The sequence below is a fragment of the Schistocerca piceifrons genome, chromosome 5 (assembly GCF_021461385.2).
Source record: "Schistocerca piceifrons isolate TAMUIC-IGC-003096 chromosome 5, iqSchPice1.1, whole genome shotgun sequence".
Taxonomy (NCBI): domain Eukaryota; kingdom Metazoa; phylum Arthropoda; class Insecta; order Orthoptera; family Acrididae; genus Schistocerca; species Schistocerca piceifrons.
The window spans coordinates 132,945,462-132,965,580 of NC_060142.1; positions in this window are offsets into that span (position 1 = coordinate 132,945,462).

Below are 20,119 nucleotides of genomic sequence, written 5' to 3' on the forward strand. Positions count from 1 at the left end.
CAGTACACTTTTTTTTGTCACCCCCTCCACATTTCAGTTCTGAGCCACTTTTTCCCCTCCTGGGAAATCCCCCAACCTGCCTCATCCCACCTCATCTGCATACTGGCAGGAAAAGACTAAGTCAGTGCTGAGTTTTTGGAGTGAAAGTATCTCATGACTCATATTTCAAATCAATAACAATTGAAATAATAATATATTCTTCAATTGAATTTACATAGTCTTTATTCAACAAGTTGTGAGAGAGAGGGAGGGTTCCTCCTCTCCCATCCTCCCCTTCCTCCCTCCCCTTTCTCATCTGGAAACTGATGGGAAAAAGACTCAATCTGTGCTGAGCTGTCAGAGGATCTCATACAATGAGATTGGCAGTAAATAAGAGTAATATACTCCTAGAATGAAATTTTCACTCTACAGCAGAGTGTGCGCTGATATGAAACTTCCTGGCAGATTAAAACTGTGTGCCGGACCAAGACTCGAGTTCGAGTCTCGGTCAGGCACACAGTTTTAATCTACCAGTAAGTTTCAAGAGTAATATATTGTTTAATTATTTAAATATGAATTAAATCAACTAATTAAATTGGTGGGAAATGCTGGTCTATGATCTCATTATTTGAATGAGAAAAATCGCCCACTATAATGACGTCACTATTGTGATATCAATAATGGTGGAAAATAGTCCATTTGCACTACCTTGTCAAATTGATTTTTTAACATTTTGCAGGAGACAAGGCAGGGGAAGAAGCTCTTGAACGTGTAAGCCAAATAGATCACTTAAAACGCTCACCACCACCTTATGATTATTCTCCTTCGTAATAAAGTATATTTTGAACATTTGATAATCATGCACATACATATTTTGTAAATCAAGTAATTAAATTTCCGCCACAAATAGACCATAGCACTACATGTATCCAAAATCTTCACTGTTATTTGAGAACACAAACACCCTTCTCCATCACAACATTTTCACTTAACATACCTCATGAAAAAAAAGTACGAGCTGTGTGACGATGCAAGTGTCATTACAACCCAACAGATAGTTCCAAGCCATGCAAATAAATCTTCGTTGTAACTCTATTTATCATGAGCGTGCAGCAGGCATCAGAGGATGCTCAGATATAGTGCGTAGTAATGTGGCAGTGAGCGCCTAGGGTAATCATCTGCCATCTAAAGGCCGAAATATAGAACTAAACAATGGCTAGAGGTGGCTGAAGGGTGCTGTTCCTAAAAAAAAAGGTGCGATTTAAACGCTGACGAATATTTATAGACCATTTTGCTTAACTAATGAGGTGTGTAATTCGTAATACTTTTTATAAAAGAGCTTTTCTAATTTTTAAATATATGTGACTATGCAAACGATTATGTAAGTAGGCCGGCCGGAGTGGCCGTGCGGTTCTAGGCGCTACAGTCTGGAACCGGGCTGCCGCTACGGTCGTAGGTTCGAATCCTGCCTCGGGCATGGATGTGTGTGATGTCCTTAGGTTAGTTAGGTTTAATTAGTTATAAGTTCTAGCGACTTTGATGACGTCAGAAGTTAAGTTGCATAGTGCTCAGAGCCATTTGAACCATTTGATTATGTAAGTGATCGTGACTGTAATATGAAGTTCTGAAGATGAGAAGAACCACCGAATATGAATTGATGGCAATAAAGGCTTTCGTTTAAGAGGACAGTCTTTGTACAGTTAGAATACAGGTTTATAAGAGTGAAATGTGCAAGTGTGATTGATGATAAAGTGAGCTTTTATGAAGAACGCCTTTTATGAATGATAGCTACCAACAACACTACAGTGTATTCTGAGTAGCTGAATTCCAAGTAAGAAGAAGTGGCTATATTTATTCATTACTTTGTAAATAGTGTGCGCTCGCTTGCTATACGTACTCTGCAACTTCGAGGAACATTATACTAGCCAAGGATAGTAACAATAAATACTACAATTGTACTATTATTTGCTGCAAAGTATTTTTCAGGTAGTATTACTCGCTCACAGTGATAAAATGTGCTCACCAGCAAGTAGAAGACTGAAATAATTTCGTTTGCGAAGTGTAATATATCAGGTATTGTGGGATACGAATTCATCTTGTGAAAGTCATGATCGCTGACGAAATGTAAAAGCTAAGTAATATATTTTTATGGCCTTTGTACAAAGCAAGCAGCTTTAACAATTTCCTTGTTTCATTAAAAACTTCGTGTGCACCAATAATTATTTCCTAAACTGTATAATTACAGCAGAAAACTTACCAGATAAATTAGCTAGTTGAATGTGAGTTATAGCGTTGACTACTTACGGTGAATAGATGGAAAAAAGTAAGATAAGGGAATGGTATTTACCAGCTAAAATCACTAAAATATGCTGCATGTATAGGACGCTGTGTAGCAGACGAAAACATTAAAAGGTACTGTGAATAATTTTGTTTTAAGGAAAGTAACTACTGTGCTGGATATTGAAGCTACACACAAAATTTTACCAGAGGATTTTGAGTGTGACGACGTTTTCTGTCAAAGTTATAAAGTGCACGCAAAAGTGATTGTATATCTCGAAAGTGTAATTCTTTAAATATAGGCTATCTATTGGATAAAAGATCAGGTCCGAGTAGTTAGGGAAAATTGCATTGAAACTAATACAAGTAAATTATGTCAAAGATATGGTTAAGTTTATATCCATCACTTGTATACTTTCCAAAACTTGTCACCACAGTGGATAAGCGTCTTCCACTTCTGGCAATTTTTTATATATTAGTAATACTGCAGTGTGTGTTTGCATGATTAATGTATTTTAACATAGAATATACGTTTTGTTGCTTATGTCAATGCTGAAATCTTCATTCGGCAGTTTTGTCTGTTGCACATCTGCTTTAATCACCAAATTGGTAAGTGTCGTCATTTCAAAGCAAGTTAACAACAGTAATTATTCGGTTCCTTTCGCAAAAAGTATTTTCGTGTGGTAAACTACTTGCTCTGATTTTAGTAGAGTGATTAACATTGGTTGTATGCTTAGTACTGTACTACACACTATTGTCTACCCACTGTTATGAACGAATCTGATAGCCACTTACAGTCACTTTTAGGAGTACAACAATTATACACATTAGGATAAAACTGGGTGGGCCATGGCAGCTGTCCACTGACCACAGCAGTGCCAGGAGCCACAACCACACCAGCTGGGTGAGGACCTGAGACCCTCACCCATGTCTATCAATTGGCAATTGCTAACCCATCTCCCATCTCCCGTACCAATGGCTCAGAAGCCGAAGAGACAGTCGCCGTGAACACCCAGCTGTCAACTGATCAGTTTACATATAATAATAATTGTCCAGCACAAATGCAAGCCATATTGAATCTTCTCAAATTTCCACTTAAAAATCAGAGAACAAATGCAACACACACATCCCCTTCTGTTGGTTCTCAACCAGCATCCTGATCAGTTTGTTATTCAGCCACTCTGATGCACCCATGAGCGCTGACTAGCTGTAGCCTTTCTTTGTAACTAACTGGTTGGCACAGCTTCCAGTTGGCCAAGCCACTGAGACCGCCCCTGCCACTGGCTGTGCACACTGCAAGAGAAGCAGGCGTGGCTTGGACAAATAGTTGTAACTGTAGTTCCATTCCTTACATACACTCTCCCCAGTTTAAAAAATCCAGTTTACCCAATCCGAGACAGTGTTGTTGTCCATTCTCTTGTGAAATGTATATCTCTCCCTCTTATATGAGTTGTTTTCGAGGACAGAAGGAATCGTAGCATACACGCGCTTTCACATCGCCAAAATGTCGTTATTTGTTGTGAGGTTCCTGTACAACAATATGCCATAGGCGATATTTTCTTTAAATATTCTCTTGTCAAGAAAAAATCCATTCTTATCGTCTTGATATCTGTTACGTCCTGCAATACAGGACTAGAATATTTAACTCATTTTTGTCTCATGACAGAGTGCTAAAGGCAAGCTCTACCTCCTCACTTCCGAACTCTCTTAAGGTAGGCAAATGCTTCGTAACCTATGAAGTCTCTTAAGGAAAGCAAATAGCAGCGCAGAGGAGTTTGCAAACATGAGGTTAATACTATGTATCACTTATAAATTCGGTAATATAGCTGATTATAGTATGATGGCCACACCTACCTGTGTAGGCGGGAGATTGAAATTTAGTTAAAAGATGTCGCTGCAATGAAAAAACGCCTGATCACCGCTCCAATTCATGGTACTCTCGCCCTCGCCTCCACCACCCAGAAGCACGTCATTGACATCAAATTAATTGGCTAATTAAATAAATTAATCATGAGAGTCCCTTTGCAAGGTGAGTACTTTTTTCCTGCAGTCAGATTACACTCACCAGAGAACCATTACGAACACTGCTGTGACGTCTCTAGGGGCTTCCTACAGGCTAGGTAGTCACTGGGAAGCTAAAGCATAATTTGAATGTTGCTAGGATCGTATAGGGAGGCACACTCCATTCGAATTTGAGAAAGGAAAAAATTCTTGGGGAAAGACGACGTATTTCTCCTGGGAAAAAAGGGGTGGATTAGGGAATGCATGGTGGTATATAGGCAGTTCTTAAGGAGACATTGTATGTCCTATGCTGCCAATGTTAAAGTATCGAAGTTTGTGACCTATTATCTTGGAAACTTTTTAAAAACCAATTTACAATTTTACATAATTATTGAATGGACCTTCCTAGAACCAGTGAACTAGAATTATTGCTAAAACTGTATTGTGGGGCATGTTGTCTTTTTTCAAACACTCAATTTTTTGACTGAATTTTCTAAATAAATGAACATAAAAACAAAACAACACACGATATTTTAATTATTCTAGTTCCATATGTGTTGACTCTCACACTTTGCATTCTGTGAAAGTTTCATGTCTCAACCATCAGAACTTTTTTAGAAAACGGGTCATTTATTGCAAAAAAAGTAGTTCAGAGATATTGAGGTTTGAAACTTTTTTTTATTACAAATTCTTATACAGACTTACATTTCTGCGTCTTTTATGCACTAGTATTGCCCTGGCCCATAGTCTGTGTCTTCTTCAGGGTCACAACAACGCAATGCATGCCACCTCCTTTTCTTTCTTCCAGTACATGAGCCACACACCACCATCAGAACCTAACACTCCCGTCAGTACACAGGACATCAGCCTCACACTCTGCACTAAAAGTAACAGCACCCTCGGCCGCGACCGCATTACCTACTACTATCTCAAACACTGCCCTCCATCCTTTCTTGCAGTCCTTGCCATCCTCTACAACGTAATCCTTGCCACCAGATTTCTACCCCAACATGTGGAAAACCTCCCATATATTGACGTTCCCCCATTCCTAACAAGCCTCCATCTGATGCCTCTTCCTACCGCCCTACATGTCTCACCTAGGTGTTCAGCAAGTTCTTAGAATCCATCCTTACCTTGCGCATCTATCAACACCTCCACTGACACCATCTCCTACCCTAACACCCAATGTGGCTTTCGACCTTCCTACGGCTGCCCCATCTCTTCTCCCTCCAGCTTAACTCCCGTCGCTCCACCATTTTTGTCGCCATAGACCTTGAAATGCCTTAACAGCCTATGGCATCTCGGTCTCCTGTTTAAGCTCCAGACCCTTCCTATACACTATGTCCATTTGATTGCCTCCTTCCTCTTCCACCAACCCTCCTACGTTACCATCCACAACGCTGATTTCTGTACCTACCAGCCCCTTTGCGGGTGTGCCCCAGGGCTCTATCCTCTCGCCTCTCCCCTACCTCCTGTACACAGCAGATATGCCCCAACTGCCCCCCCCCCTTACAGTTCACCTCCTGCAGTGTGCCGATGACACTACCTTCCTTGCCCTCACTCCTATTCTTCAACAGTTCCAATGCCTTCTCCAGAATGACCTTGACCTTTTTGCCACATGGTGTAACCAGCAGCTCCTCAAAATCAATCCTTCCAAGACCCAGGTGATCATCGTACGTCATACCACCAGCTCCTTGTGGCTCCGTGATTTTTCACTTACCATCTGCACCCGTCCTGTCCACCTCTCTCCCACCGTCACCTACCTTGGATTCAGCATTGACGGTCACCGCACCTAGATCCCTCATCTCCACTCTATCCGATCCAAAGCCCACGACTGCCTCTGTCTCCTTAACCTCCTCTCTGGCTGGACATGGGGTTTGAGCCCCTCTACCAACCTCCACACCTACAAATCCTTAATCCGTCCCATCCTCTGTTATGCTAGTCCCACCTGGATATGCCGCCCCCCCCCCCCCCCCCAAAGTCTATAAGTCCCTCCAGATCCTCGAGCACCATGCACTCTGCCTCACCTTCCATATATGCTTTCTGTCCTCCATGCGGATCCTCTATGACCTGTTTTCTTTCCCCCCATCTGCTTCAATTCCTCTACACCTCATGTTGACTTGATCCCCTCTGTCTCCTGGTTGTTCTTCTCCTCTCTAACCCCCATCTGCTGCCATGTCTTCACCACTGTGTCCCTCTTACCCTCCACCTCTACACCCTTCATCTCCTTTCCCAAGGTGGCTTGCATCAATTCCTCCTCCTGGATGACACCCTCTCTCCCACCATTTATTTCTCCTATCAACTCCGATCCTCACCTCCCCTTCCTTCCCTCTACCCTTTTCCCAGGCTCCCTCTCCTCCTCCTTACAAACTGTGTTTTTTCCCCACCTACCCTTTCTTTCACTCTTTTCTCCTCCCCAAGTCCTTTTGCTTTCCCCTCCATTGCCTTTCTCACTCTTTCTCGTGTTTTCCCTGCCTCCCCCCCCTTTCCCGTATTCTCTCCCTCCATCAGCAACCCCCTTTTGCTTTCCCTCTTATCCCCCCTTTTTCCTCTTTATCTGTCGTGCTCCCCCCCCACCCCCCTGTGTGTAGGCTGTGGTGTATAATCTTCAGTGTGCAGTGGTTAAGTGAGTGTTCAGTGTTGTGAACAGAAACCATACTGTCGCTAGGTGTGTTTTTTTATCTTTTGCGACTAGAAGCCCGACTGTGACCATGTTTTTTAAATTGTGCCTGTCTATTTACTGTGTGTCTTCATTAGCATCATCAACCCCTTGTTTTTCTTTTTTGTCTTCTACAACTTTCCACCATTTTACAGTTTTTAAAAGTAACTGTTTTATCACCTATTTTTTTTTTATTTGTTATCATTATGATTTTTTAACTCTTCTGTCGGCTGTAGAGCGGCATATTAAGCTGCTGTCAGCCCATCCCGCCCTTTGTGGGGGGGGGGGGGGGGGAGGGAGAAATCGAAATTCAATAAAGGAAAAAAAAGTGGTGTCATTGGATATGAGGGTGAGGAGGAAGGGTATTAGGTGCCCCTTTATTGGTCTTTGCATTGCGTGTTGTCATTGGCGGAAATGGGCATTTTCCATTGGAGGTTCCTTTGTTGCTTGCAATTGGTGGAAATCGGCGAATAGGAAACTGAGCGATGACTGCAGCGAAACGCTGTTTACTAACTGCCTAGTATCGACCAGGGCGCGTCAGCACACTGTGTACACTCCGCCGCTGTGGCCTACCACGCGCATGTTGCTTTGCGAGAGCTGTCATTCCGCAAAGCTGTCGCTGCTGGCAGACAAGGACCTGGAAGTCGGTATCCGTCTTCTCTGTTCACGTTGTTGGGTCGCTTGGCTATTTCTATAGCCTCTCTAATCTTCCTCCTCACACTAAACGGTTGCCGGCGAGTGTGTTCGAGCGGTTCTAGGCGCTTCAGTCTGGAACTGCGCCACCGCTACGGTCGCAGGTTCGAATCCTGCCTCGGGCATGGATGTGTGTGATGTCCGTAGGTTAGTTAGGTTTAAGTAGTTCTAAGTTCTAGGGGCTGATGACCTCAGATGTTAAGTCCCATAGTGCTCAGAGCCATTTGAACCATTTGAACTAAACGGTTTTTTCGCCAGTACCCGGGCCTCTAGAAATTCGATCTTCATCCTGCATTGTTACTGGCGTTCTGACACGGCTGATCTGATGTATTGTTTGACACTGCCATATCTCTCGTGTTCAGATAACCTTGGACGCCCAGTCTCACCTACATTCACCAGTCCACATTCGCATCCGATTTCATAAACTCTGGCGACAGGAACCTTGTCAATCGTATCTTTCGCCGAACCCAGAATGTGTTTTATTTTGTGGTTGCTAATAAACATCGGTTTAATATATCTGTACCTATATTCCTAATATCTTGTATAATAAGATCACTTCCTGACTTCAAGACATATAGGCAAAGAGAATCGGTCTCCCATCTGGTAAGATGTGTGTTACCATGCCCACTGCTAATTGCATCGCCCAGATATGTGCAACTACACCTCTGACATGTTTTAATGGTGACAGATCTACAAAGGCCTGATCCTGTTTTGCATTCAGTGGACTATGTCGCACGCCTCAACAGGGACACCGCCCAGTGATTCCAAATATTTGACAAGGGCAGTCAAGTGCTGGTACGATCTGTATGCTCGGTATCCCAATGTGCCCAGCACCATCAAGCACCTGCCCATCTGAAGATACCTGAACCAGGGAAAGGGTCTCATTGGTAAATAAATAATAATTACAACCCTGCAACGAAGACTTTATGCTACTTCACCTGGTAAGATAACTTTCTGAAAGCTGCAGTTAATATAAGCCTTGTCTCCGTAATATCTTTTCTTTCAGAAGTGCTACTCCCACGTTTCGCAGGAGAACTTCTGTGAAGTTTGGAAGGTAGGAGAGGATGTATTGGCAGAAGAAAAGCTGTGTGTACGGGTCGTGAGACATGCCTGGATAGAACAATTGGTAAAGCACTTGCCCACGAAAGGCAAAGGTCCTGAGTTTGAGTCTCGGCTCGGCGCTACGAATTTTCAGTATAAAATTACATTAAAATCGGTCACTGATTCTATGGCACAAGCATTTGATGGGCGAGCTGGACAGGTGGGAATACCAATCGAAAAATCACTTCGTCCAGGGTGTTTAAAAGCAGCAGGTGCACAGGACTTCTTCCTCGGCACTCGCGAGCTGGCATATACGTTTTATTATACTGGTGCACAACAGTGGTAACAGGTTATGTTTCATTGGCCCTAAGGCGCTGGAGTCACGGACTGTGAGGCTGGTCCCGGCGGAGGTTCGAGTCCTCCCTCGGGCATGGCTGTGTGTGTTTGTCCTTAGGATAATTTAGGTTAAGCAGTGTGTAAGCTTAGGGACTGGACCTTAGCAGTTAAGTCCCATAAGATTACACACACATTTGAACATTTGCTTCATTGGCTTTAGTTTTCCCTATCCGGGAATTCGAACCTAGCAGCTTTTGTGCAAATAATGACACAATAAATTTAAACGGTGTGCTACGGTGGAGAATCTCACAATTAATGGCAGAATTACGCCTCCTGCAGACACGCTAGCTCAAGTCGCCAGGACACAGCTTTGCAACTTACGATGGGTTACGCCCATGACAGACTTGCGGACGGCAACCAAGAGTTGACAGCGTGTTGAGTGACTAGGAAGTTACACCCTTGCCACACTGAGCTTTGCCAAAGGTATTCTCCAGAAGCACGAGAATGTTTGTGGCTTAGGTACTATGATTTTAAAAATCGTGTGAAAGGCAGGGGAAGATGGCGAACCTTTGCTCAGATCTCATAGGGTAACGCAGAGATAAGAACTCTCATTGGCCGCTAATATGCGGCGTGGAAATTTCTGAGGCTCATAAGATGAGAGGAGGTAAGTCATGTGGAAAATATTCTCTCTTCCGATAGGCCAAAAAAGTAAGCAAGAGCTCTAGTGGCCTGACGTGGATTGTTCGTGGAATTATTGTTGCTGGCCAGTGAGGCCGTGTGGTTCTTGGCGCTTTAGTCTGGAACCGCGTGACCGCTACGGTCGCAGGTTCGAATCCTGCCTCGGGCATGGATGTGTGTGATGTCCTTAGGTTAGTTAGGTTTAATTAGTTCTAAGTTCTAGGCGACTGATGACCTCAGAAGTCGCATAGCGCTCAGAGCCATTTGAACCATTTTGAACCAATTATTTTTGGTGAGACGTCAGAGTTATGAAAAGTACAGAAAGCATTTGGTGTCAGAGATTGGCGCACAGAGCATTTACGTTCTGGGGATCGGTGGAAAGAGTATTCTGTTAATGAGGACGGTGTATAACAGGTGGTGTTCGTTCGAGATCCGAGGCGGCAGTAGGATTGGTAAGTGTTAGGATCAAACTGAAATTAGCATCCTCCCTCGGGCATGGGTGTGTGAGTTTATCCTTAGGACAATTTAAGTTAAGTAGTGTGTAAGCTTAGGGACTGATGACCTTAGCAGTTAAGTCCCATAAGATTTCACACACATTTTTTTGAAATTAGCATCGTGTGGAGTTTAGAAACCTTGGGTCATGTCTGAGCCACTTCACAGTCACAGTCATGACTCTTCATTTTACCATTTCAGTTAACTCACGCTTTGGGCATCAACAGTTACTACAGTGAATACTAAGTTATCGCCGGCCGAAGTGGCCGCTCGGTTCTGGCGCTGCAGTCTGGAACCGCGAGACCGCTACGGTCGCAGGTTCGAATCCTGCCTCGGGCATGGATGTGTGTGATGTCCTTAGGTTAGTTAGGTTTAACTAGTTCTAAGTTCTAGGGGACTAATGACTTCAGCAGTTGAGTCCCATTGTGCTCAGAGCCATTTGAGCCACTAAGTTATCGTGAATTGCTCATTAACTTGCCAAATCCAGGTATTAATTGCGGTGCATGCCTTACCTCTCGTTAAAACCACGTGTAGAACGGTTGCTTCTGCCACATCATTTAAAGTCTACTCATCACGATCTCTGAAAATAATGCCTCTTTTATGCTGACCCACCAAATGTGTATTATTGTAACTGAGAGTTCCGTGCCACGTGTTTTTCTTGTTCTTTGAATGAAGATGTTCCTTATGTTTGGTTTTCCCATGTGGGTAGACCTTTGTAATATAAATATGCAGTAATCGATTTCCTCTTGATATCGTTTTGGTAGCTAAGTAATCCCATACAACCTGAATATAGATTAACCGAGGCCATCAGCCATACTTACATGTGACAGTCACTGCATCTTACAACAAGTCTGTGGTGCAAATCTGCTTTTAAATAAGAGATAGCTTCCGATCAGTGTACAAGCCATACGATATGTTACTTTATTTTGTATTATTCATCGATGCCGAGACATCGGACGATCCTTGTTGAATCATTAGTAGAAGCAACAGCTTACATAGTTCCACCTTGCCCCTCCTCCCCCCCCCCCCCCCCACCGCCACCCGTAATAGTCTAATTTCAGGGATTGGAGCATAAAAATCCCCTCCATGCCCACACCGACGTGGTGACCATGTCAAAAGATTTTCTCTCACCTTCGTATTTCTTAGTTATCGAGGACTTCACAGGACGTGCGGCCGTAATGTTGTCCGTGCGTCTGGATAGTATTATCCAGTAATAGGCCGCGTCGAGGAGACGAAAATCGAACGAAGGGTAGCAGTTTTAAGGGCAGAGGGAAAAAAGTGCCAAGGAAAGCGCAGTAACAGCAGTAGCGGTTTTCTTGCCATTAGCGGCAAATCATGGACGCTAGTTTTGGGTATCGTGCAATGCTCAGTACAGGTGTCATAGCTTAGGTCGTCATAAAGTGTGTTAGTCCTTTCGTGGAGGGGTACTCCGTGGTTGGGCATCTGCGAAGTCTCCTGGGCCAGCTGCAGTCAAGACTGTCATATAAGAGGTCGATTGGTCATAAATGAATCACGGTGTAAGGGTTTTGGTTTTTTTTTTGCGTTTAGTGTGTAATACGGCTTCCCTACGTTGCCGGTTGTTCGGCTAGTTTACACTTGGAAGAGCCAGTTAATTTTTCTGTGCTGCAGGAGTTCACCAGTACTTTTCGTCATATTTGCGTGTTGGTGTTATCTGTAGGAGATTAATTGTCTTCAACGTGTAAATAATAGTGTTTTTGTGCGGTTGTGTTTGCACCCATGATTGTAATTGTAGTTACCCAGGTTAAGGATGAAAGGATTATTGTTCGAGTGTCTCGTTTTCTTGTACAGTCGTGTGGCAACTTTTTGAATACCGCTTTGAGAATTTCAAGAGTACTCTGTGAAGGTCTGCTGTGTGTGTGTGTGTGTGTGTGTGTGTGTGTGTGTGTGTGTGTGTGTACAGTTGAGCGTTGCTTATGATATGCAGCACTTTCTTCTGTGTAATCTGCAGGCGTTTCTCCAAACTGGAGCTGTATACGTCGTCAGTGGTCTAATTAGTGGTGTGTACATGGACCTCAACACCCTCCAGTTGAGTATGCTTCACTTATTGACCTTGGTGTAAAGCTGTTTGAGCCTCACATTGGCTCGGTTGATTATGTATACAGTGGTCGCCCCATGTAAGTGTCTGGTCCAGCCAGGAATCTGACTTTCTTAGAGAAAGTTCATGGTGTTTTTGTGCTACAGTACGCTGGCGCCAGCACACCATGCAGCACAGAGGTTACGAGAGTATCGATAGAGACCAACGACAATACTCGCTGGAAACACGCCGCTAACGCCCTCTAAGCCGCCAGTATTTAAAATCTCAGCCGTGGACCGGAGGGCCAGTTTAGTGAGTTAGTTCGTTCCAGTTTAGCCAGTTCAGATGGCTCTAAGCACTATGGGACTTATCATCTGAGGTCATCTGTCCCCTAGAACTTAGAACTACTTAAACCCAACTAACCTAAGGACATCATACACATCCATGCCCGAGGCAGGATTCGAACCTGCAACCGTAGCAACAGCGCGGTTCCCGACTGAAGCGCCTAGAACCGCTTGGCCACAGCGGCCGGCTTTAGCCAGTTACTTCGAGCCTGTTACGCCAGTTAGTTCGAGTTTGTACGCCATGGAGTTCCAGCCTGCCAATGAGATGGATCCGCAGACTTAGCCTCTAGCACAGAGACCGGCTGTACACAGTAGCCTTATAGTGAACATAGCAGACTTTTAGTTCAACAGCAGTGAGGCTACGTGGACTATGCAGAAGAGAACTTGTACCATAGCACGTGGAAACTTAAGTCGCTCTTTGTTTATGAATACAGAACCCAGTTATTAATTGTGTGTAGTTTGTGTTATAGAACGAGGATACCGCTCACCAACCAACATCCTCTCCTTGTTTCCCATGAGAAACAAGGAGAGAACATGAAAGGGGCTAATGAGGATATAACAGTGGCGACGAGAACAATTCAGTGAAGAAGAATTTTCTTGCTTATCTTCTGTTTCAGATTGCATGGGTTTCTAATTACTAATTTGTTGTTGCGTTCTTGCGTGTATTTCAGGAGGGGAGCCCAAGAACTAATCAAATATCTCTTTTCAGGGGCTTTGCTCGCTTATTTTTTGCTATAGCGTATGCAAACCACGGCTAGCCTGCCCCCTCTACCCTCTGCTCCGGCGCCTCAGCAGCAGACGGCCTATGTAATGGATCTAACACAAGGTTTTTAAAACTTCCTGCCAGATTAAAACTGTGTGCCCGACCGAGACTCGAACTCGGGACCTTTGCCTTTCGCGGGCAAGTGCTCTACCAACTGAGCTACCGAAGCACGACTCACGCCCGGTACTCACAGCTTTACTTCTGCCAGTATCTCGCGTCCTACCTTCCAAACTTTACAGAAGCTCTCCTGCGAACCTTGCAGAACTAGCACTCCTGAAAGAAAGGATATTGCGGAGACATGGCTTAGCCACAGCCTGGGGGATGTTTCCAGAATGAGATTTTCACTCTGCAGCGGAGTGTGCGCTGATATGAAACTTCCTGGCAAATTAAAACAGTTTTAATCTGCCAGGAAGTTTCATATCAGCGCACACTCCGCTGCAGAGTGAAAATCTCATTCTACAAGGTTTTTAGTTTCAGAACCAACAAATTGCTCCTTTGCTGACGACGGTGCAACAGCTTCTGGCTGCACAAGCCGCATCGGCCGTCCAACCGACTGACCGACACGCCCAGCAAGTGCCGCTGCCCAGCATATCTACGTTCTGGCAATTTAACGACACAGAAGAGGAATAGCACGAATACCTGACACAGTTCCAAGCTCATTGTGCAGTTTATCGCGTTCAAGGTACTGCGAAGATACAATACTTTCTTTCGATTGCGGAGTCCCCAGTGTTCAGGTCAAAACAAAAAGTATTCCGAACTGCGTCTCCCGACGAACTCAGTTATGACAAAGTTCAAAATGGTTCAAATGGCTCTGAGCACTATGGGACTTAACATCTGAGGTCATCAGTCCCCTAGAACTTAGAACTACTTAAACCTAACTAACCTAAGGACATCACATACATCCATGCCCGAGGCAGGATTCGAACCTGTGACCGTAGCGGTCGCGCGGTTCCAGACTAAGCGCCTAGAACCGCTCGGCCACAGCGGCCGGTTATGACAAAGTAATCGCTGCATTAACGCAGTACTACGATCAGCAAGTTCAAGTAGCTGGAGCGAGGTATCAGTTTTTTCTTTTGCAGAAAAAGACGGAATAGACGTACCGTCAGTGGTATACAGAACTAATGGGCCTGACTAGGAAGTGTAAATTTAAGTGTACTTGCGAGTCACCCCATGCTCGCAACATCCCCAGGCAGCCACAACAGCGAGTGCGTACAAGGGTTGGAACTTATATAGTGGCAACTATTTATTCACAACCGATACAAAAGAGTTACATGTTTGCACCTGTTGCTGTCCTTCAAAGTAGTCACCAGCGTTGTGTAGAACCCGTTGCCAGCGATGTGGAAGGCGTAGTATTCCGTTACCAGAGTCTGTTCTGTTGATGGTGCAAATGGAGCGGTCTACTGCCTGTCGAATCTATGGAGCAGTTCTGAAGCGAATGCCGCGAAGTGGTTCCTTCATCTTCGGAATCAAATCAAACTCACAAGAACTTAGGTCCGGGGAGTATGGTAGATGGTACAGTTCTTCCCAGTCCCATCGACCGAAAAGAGCAGCCACAGCTTGTTCTGTATGCGCCCACACGTTGCCGTGCAAAATGATGGGTGGGTTGCGCAGAAAGTGTCGCCGCTTCTTGCGCAAAGCTGGTCGCACGTGACGCTTCAAAAACGAACAGTAATCCTGTTCATTGACGGTCTGCCGTGGAGGAACGTAATGCGTTTGGATAACACCATCACAGTCGTACACGCGTCGGCCGCTGTGGCCGAGTGGTTCTAGGCGCTTCAGTCCAGAACCGCGCTGCTGCTACGGTCGCAGGTTCGAATCCTGCCTCGGGCATAGATATGTGTGACGTCTTACGTTAGTTAAGTTTAACTAGTTCTACGTCTAGGAGACTGATGACCTCAGATGTTAAATCCCATAGTGCTTAGAGCCATTTGAGCCATTCAGTCGTACACGAGAATCACCATAACTTTCACCATACTGGGGCTCTGACGCATTTTCGAATTTGACTGCGACCCATAATGACGCCAATCGTTGGATTGGCGTTTCAGTTTTGGCTCATGCGATGTGGCGCATGTATCATCCAGTGTTACGATACGTCGTAAGGAAGCCTCTCCTTCGCGCTCATAGCGCTCCAAGCGCGTCTGAGAAGCGTCGTAACGCATCCATTTCTGCATTTCCGTCAAGTCATGCGGAACTCGTCGTGATGCAGTTTTTAGCATGTCCAGGCGTTCCTTGAGGATGCGAAGCACAGTCGTATGCGCTAATCCGGTTTCGTGGGCGAGCTCAAGAATCGTATGGCGTCGATCACTGTCCACTAACGCGGCAACAGCATGCACTTCTTCTTCAGAGGCGCTAGGACGACCTGCCCGATGCACGTCTGCCACAGTTTGCCGCCCTTCATTGAAGGCTTTTGCCCAACGTGCCACTGTTCTGTACGGCTCGCACGCCTCTTGAAGACCTTGATGACACTCTCGTGCTGTACGACCTCTGGCACATTCAGTCTTGATCCAACTCCATTGTTCCTGTTTCGATAACATAGTGACACCGTTACGTTAGACCACTCGCTCACAAGTGACTGTGTTTCCCACGACTGTGCCCACGCCGATGACGTGGGACGGGCGAGTCCATTTGCTCGGAGGTAAGGTAGGAATGTCAACAAAGTGTACTATCAGCGACAATAGTAGATTCCATTGCATAGTGTCTCCACAGCAGTGTTGCCACTATTTAAGTTCCAGCCTACGTACATAGCCGTGCGGGCAGCCTCACTAACATGTAAACAGACCTGTGAACTTAGTGAATTCTTGCCCTAGATGTTTTGCTCGCCATGAAAGGCAAGATTACCCATCACGTAACGCAGCGTGTCATACGTGTGGAAAGAAAGGCCACGTCCAAGCAGTTTGTTTGCAACGGCCCGAAAATGCCAATCTTGCCCTCTCCCAGAAAAAAACAGCCTCGTGCACATGCATGAACGTTGTGCTTTCCAAACCCACAACAGGTACTGACAAAAGTAAAATTAATGTTGTGCCTCATTCTCGAGCTAGAGCTGAGCACCGACGTTCTAACGAACTACTGGTCTCATTACGCATTGCTGGCCGTCGTGTGAACTTTCAGTTAGAAACAGGTGCATGAGTAACCTTGTTTAATCGTGCCACGTACGAACAGTTAGACTCACCATACCTTTCTGAATCTAGCAAGCACCTCACTGCTTATAACGGTCAGGAAATTCGAGTGCTTGGACAGTGTAGTTTGCCTGCCACTTACAAATCTCACACAAAAATAGTGAATTTTTAAGCTGTTGAAATTACGAGACGGTGAGAACATCTTAGGTTTAGATGCCTTTGATTTCTCTGGCCTTAGCATCCAAGATAATGTACTTTCCATACAGTCTTTTGATACGAAAGCCAATGTAGCTAGCTTGCTTAAAGGATTTCCTGAACTATTTTCCGAAGGAATGAGAAAAGCTAATAACTGTGTAGCGCATGCTACATTGAAAAACAATGCACAGTCTATGTTTTTCCTGTCCCACCCCGTTCCAATTGCTTTAAGAGACAAAGTAGCCAATGAACTGAAAGAATTGCGAGAAAATGCTGTAATTGCTCCCATTCAAGCTCGTCAGTGGGCAAGTCCTCTCGTTTTGTTACCTAAGCCTTCCTGGTGCATACGGATTTGTGTTGACTTCAAGTCTACAGTCAACCCACAGACAGTAGTTGACACTTATCCGTTACCTGGATCTGAGGAATTCATCGCCAGGCTTGGTGCAGGACGTCACACTGTCGCGCATGCATGGAGAACCAATCCGCTCCGCCACAGACATTTGCTGCTTGGCCTAAGATTCAATCGCCATGGCAACGAGTGCACATTGACTTTGCAGGACCATTTTGGAACACTCGTTGACTAATAGTAGTAGACTCGAAACTTCCTGGCAGATTAAAACTGTGTGCCGGACCGAGACTCGAACTCGGGACCTTTTCCTTTCGCGGGCAAGTGTTCTACCATCTGAGCTACCCAAGCACGACTCACGTCCAGTCCTCACAGCTTCACTCCTGCCAGTACCTCGTCTCCTACCTTCCAAACTTTACAGAAACTCTTCTGTGAACCTGGTTCGCAGGAGAGTTTCTGTAGAATTTGTTCGCAGGAGAGCTTCTGTAAAGTTTGGTAGGCAGGAGACGAGGCACTGGCAGAAGTACAGCTGTGAGGACGGGGCGTGAGTCGTGCTTGGGTAGCTCAGATGGTGCTGTTTAGCTTCTGTCATCATCATCATCATCATCATTTAAGACTGATTATGCCTTTTAGCGTTCAGTCTGGAGCATAGCCCCCCTTGTACAGTTCCTCCATGATCCCCTATTCAGTGCTAACATTGGTGCCTCTTCTGATGTTAAACCTATTACTTCAAAATCATTCTTAACCGAATCCAGGTACCTTCTCCTCGGTCTGCCCCGACTCCTCCTACCCTCTACTGCTGAATCCATGAGTCTCTTGGGTAACCTTGCTTCTCCCATGCGTGTAACATGACCCCACCATTTAAGCCTGTTCGCCCTGACTGCTACATCTATAGAGTTCATCCCAGTTTCCATTAAATGGATTATTCATTACGCCGCGAGAAGTTGAAAATGCACATCAAGTACCTCTTCGGGGAGGAGATGGTTTCATGGGCCCATAGTTTGGACAAATTAAGACACCAGAGAGCAAGACTATTGAGCTCCTTGTGTTTCTTACTGAAGTGCCGCGACCATGGAGTTGTCCCAAAATTTGCAAGGTTGGTTCACTTTGTTAAGAATGCTGCAGTAAATAGAATTTTACATAGGGCTGGTTCCGCTATTGTCAGAGAAAGAATTCGTTTTACTCGTCGGAAGTTGGACATTGTTTCTGAACATCTGTATCATCTGCATCTGAAAGTAGCAGCTTTTTTATCTCCTGACTCCTGGGACTGGATCGATGGCACGACATGGGCTAAGTCTGACTGGGTTCGCGAAGTGGCCACAAAAAGGCCTTCTCAGGTGGACTCAGTTATTCGACGCCCTGTCATAAATTTGACGGGTAAGGAATTGGACGAAGCTACGTTGTCTGTCTTATGTAAAGGGCTAAATTTTGCCCCTACTCCAAAGACTTTTCCGATATCATCTTTCATCAGTGCCATTGAAGAAGCTGTCCGACCACTATCAGAGGATTCTGCGGAAGAAATCAGACGAGAAACCTGTCAAGCAATCACGAAGCATCGTCCACAAAGAAGCAACGTTTCCAAGGAAGAAAGACGTGCGATACGAAAGCTGCGTGAGGATACTGATACAGTCGTCCTGCGTGCTGATAAAGGTAATGCTACCGTCCTTTTGCCTCAGGAAGTCTACAAGGAAAAGATATGTGGTCTACTTAGTTCTGGTGCATACCGGAAGATTAACAAAGATCCTACTAACAAGGTGACAATAAGTACTGCTGCCTTGCTGAACGCTTCATCACTACCGAAGGAAGTCATAAGAAGTTTAAAAGTACGAGGTGCAGTACCACCAAGATTTTATGGTCTTCCTAAAGTTCACAAGATGGGTAAGGATGAGCGTCTAGACGACTTGTCTATGAGACCTATAACGTGCACTATTGGTTCACCAACATATTTTTCTGCCAAATATTTAGCTTCATTATTAAAACCATTGGTAGGAAAATGTAGTCACCACATTCGTAATTCTATGGATTTTATTCAGAGACTTAGAAATGTCAGGCTAAATAGTATGGATGTTCTTGTTAGTTTTGACGTAGTATCATTATACACCAAGGTACCTCTAAAGGACTCTTTAGCTCTTATCAGCCAACATTTTGATAAGAACATTACGGCCTTATTTGAACATGTGCTTTTATCATCTTATTTTCAGTTTGATGGTGAATTTTATGAGCAAATTGACGGTGTTGCCATGGGAAGCCCCCTCTCCCCTCTGGTAGCTAATTTATTTATGGAAGACTTCGAGGACAAGGCACTGGACTCAGCATGTTTTAAACCTACGGTCTTCTGGAAGTACGTGGTCGACACATTCGTGGTATGGCCCCATGGTATGGATGAATTACATAGATTTCTTGAGCATTTGAATTCCATCCATGCTAGCATTAAATTTACTATGGAAATAGAAAAAGACGGCTGCCTCCCCTTTCTGGATGTTGTCGTTCGCCGTAAAAGTGATGGCACATTAGGACATGCCGTACATCGGAAACCAACGCACACAAATCTATACCTTCATGCCAGTAGCTGCCATCACCCTTCTCAGAGCGTGGGTGTCCTTAAGACCTTAATGCATCGGGCGCACTGTATATCCGATGAAGACAATTTACAAGGAGAGCTAACATACCTCAAGAGTATTTTTAAATCGAATGGATATTCTCCGCAACAAATTCGTAGAGCATTCGATGCAAAACCTAAAAAGAAGGTATGCCATGGGGAAGAAGATAGTAATTTCTTTAGATCTAGGGCGTTTCTGCCTTATGTGGGTGCTCTTTCTTCAAAGATAGACCGTATTCTTGAGAAACACTGTGTTAAGGTGATCTTCCGGCCCCCCATGAAGATTGCGGCTTTACTCGGCTCTGTGAAGGACGATTTACTGCTTCGTAAGGCGGGTGTGTACCAGATTCCTTGCGGAAATTGTGAGCAGTCATACATAGGTCAAACAACCGTTCATGAGAGGTGTGTGGAACACCGAAGATACACACGCTTATTACAACCAGACAAGTCAGCTGTGGCCGAACATTGTATTGATACGGGTCATTCCATGAATTACAGTGATGTGAAGATTTTAACATCCACCTCTTCTTTTTGGGAATCTGCATTCAAAGAAGCCATAGAAATT